The sequence below is a fragment of the Bos indicus x Bos taurus genome, unplaced genomic scaffold, assembly GCF_003369695.1.
Source record: "Bos indicus x Bos taurus breed Angus x Brahman F1 hybrid unplaced genomic scaffold, Bos_hybrid_MaternalHap_v2.0 tig00003558_arrow_arrow_obj, whole genome shotgun sequence".
NCBI lineage: Eukaryota > Metazoa > Chordata > Mammalia > Artiodactyla > Bovidae > Bos > Bos indicus x Bos taurus.
In genome coordinates this window covers 1-2831 of record NW_020867705.1, presented here as the reverse complement: position 1 = coordinate 2831, position 2831 = coordinate 1, and the positions used below count along the sequence as shown (strand labels likewise).

Genomic DNA, 2831 nt, shown 5'->3' with positions numbered 1-2831 from the left:
AAAAACATGAAATGCTTCACCAATTTGCATGTCATCCTTGAGCAGGGGCCATGCTAATCTTCTTTGTATCATTCCAATTTAAGTATATGTGCTGCCAAAGTGAGCACTGAGCCTCAATTTCTTCATCTATGAAATGGGAATGATACCTCCCTTGCAGGACTGTTGTGAGGATCACATGCCAGGTATATATTAAGTACTCAATACATGTTCATGTTCTCCTCCACTAAACACCATCTTATTTTTTACGTTGCTCACCAAGAGCACACGTTTGGGCCTGAAACAGCCTAGGTTCAATGGCCTGATCCCACAATTTTAGCAACTCGGTGATTTGGGACAAGTTGTTAACAATCTCGGAAGCACTGTTTTCTCATCTGGAAAATGGAGTTAGCACCAACAGTGCCCAGCTCCAGGAAGCGTTCACGAACTAGTCACATCCATCAGAATCACATTAAATCACCATGGAGACAGCAGGGATACTGAGAGAGTGCTGATGCTGAGTGGCTGCTGAGTTGCTGACGAGGGGTCAGCCAGGTGGCCAGGAGGAGGCTCCATCCTTCTCTTTCTTGATTTTACCTTTACTTGCCCCACTTTTCTTTTTTTTTAATATTTTAAATTATTTTATGGCTATGCTGCTGCTGCTGCTGCTGCTAAGTCGCTTCAGTCATGTCCGACTCTGTGCGACCCCATAGATGGCAGCCCACCAGGTCCCTCGTCCCTGGGATTCTCCAGGCAAGAACACTGGGGTGGGTTGCCATTTCCTTCTCCAATGCATGAAAGTGAAAATTGAAAGTGAAGTCGCTCAGAGGTGTCTGACTCTTTGCGACCCCATGGACTGCAGCCCACCAGGCTCCTCTACCCATGGGATTTTCCAGGCAAGAGTACTGGAGTGGGGTGCCATCGCCTTTCAGTTCAGTTCAGTTCACTTCAGTTCAGTCGCTCAGTTGTGTCTGACTCTTTGCGGCCCATGAATCGCAGCACGCCAGGCCTCCCTGTCCATCACCAACTCCCGGAGTTCACTCAAACTCACATCCATCGAGTCAGTGATGCCATCCAGCCATCTCATTCTGTTGTCCCCTTTTCCTCCTGCCCCTAATCCCTCCCAGCATCAGAGTCTTTCCCAATGAGTCAACTCTTCACATGAGGTGGCCAAAGTACTGGAGTTTCAGCTTTAGCATAATTCCTTCCAAAGAACACCCAGGACTGATCTCCTTTAGGATGGACTGGTTGGATCTCCTTGCAGTCCAAGGGACTCTCAGGAGTCTTCTCCAACAGCACAGTTCAAAAGCATCAATTCTTTGGTGCTCAGCTTTCTTCACAGTCCAACTCTCACATCCATACATGACCACTGGAAAAACCATAGCCTTGACTAGACAGACCTTTGTTGGCAAAGTAATGTCTCTGCTTTTCAATATGCTATCTAGGTTGGTCATAACTTTCTTCCAAGGAGTAAGTGTCTTTTAATTTCATGGCTGCAGTCACCATCTGCAGTGATTCTGGAGCCCCCAAAAATAAAAGTCTGACACTTTCCACTGTTTCCCCATCTATTTCCCATGAAGTGATGGGACCAGATGCAATGATCTTCGTTTTCTGAATGTTGAGCTTTAAGCCAACTTTTTCACTCTCCTCTTTCTCTTTCATCAAGAGGCTTTTGAGTACCTCTTCACTTTCTGCCATAAGGGTGGTGTCATCTGCATATCTGAGGTTATTGATATTTCTCCTGGCAATCTTGATTCCAGCTTTCCATCACCTTGGTGGGTCTCAATTGCAGCATGTGGAGTCTTTCATTGTGGGGTGTGGGCTTCTCTCTAGATGTGGCTCCAGGCTCAGTAGTTGTGACTTGCAAACTTAATTGCCCTGTGGCTTGTGGTATCCTTAGTTCCCCCACCAGGGATCAAACCCTCATCCCTGCATTGGAAGGCAGATTTTTAACCACTGGACCACAAGGGAAAGCCCCTCCCCACTTTTCTTTGTCTTTCTCCTTATCTTCTCTCTCAGTTTCTGCTGTGTGAAAAATGCTTGCATCCAGAGCGGTATGATATGTAACCCATATAATTTTCTTTCCCTGCATGGCCTCCATATCTTGTATCTGTGCATGACTCCTTCTCAGTGCTGGGTTTTTATTCCACGTCCCCAGGTAGAATACTGTGTGTTGAACTCTGTGCCATGGATTTGGTGCTGTGCGCCCTCTTTTCGCCTCTGATACCCTCCAGGATGAAAAGACCTAATTGCTAAGAATCCTGGGGGCAAAAATTAATTCTCAGGAAGGACCAACTACTAGCATACTTTGCATTTCTCTTTTACCTCTGAAAAGAGCATAGTCTGCTTGTTCTCCTCTTGGCCTCTTGTTTGATCATGCTATGCATAATAAATTAATGTGGCATTTCCAAAGGAGTAATTCTACTTACTTTCTTTCCCTGATATTTAGACTGTGGCCAAATGGCTTCTTGTTTTTACTTAAGAGTTAAACAAAAGGGACTTCCCTGGTGGTGCCGTGGTTAAGACTGTGCCTTCCAATGCAGGGCTGCAGGTTCAATCCTGATGGGGGGACTAAGATCCCACATGCCTCACTGCTCAAAAACCAAATGAAAAACAGAAGCAATATTGTAACAAATTCAATAAACAACTTTAAAAATGGTCCACATCAAAAAAATTCTTAAAAAATATACACGTGTGCATATGTAGTCTATATGTATGTGCATGAGTATAACCTTTGTACTAAATAGTTTGGCTTTTTACAGCAAACTACATTAGAAGCCAATTTGTTCAGACATGGATGCTTTGAAATGTAAATTCATAGTCCCTACTAACAAAGAACCATAGGAATTCTATGT

At 44.5% G+C, this 2831-nt stretch overlaps 1 non-coding gene across 1 annotated transcript; it reads right to left on the bottom strand.

Annotated features, from left to right (window-relative positions):
• LOC113889133 lies at positions 1-107 on the bottom strand. Its single transcript, XR_003510155.1, has one exon. It is a non-coding gene; the product is annotated as a U6 spliceosomal RNA (small nuclear RNA).
• Between the last annotated feature and the right edge of the window lie 2724 nt (positions 108-2831).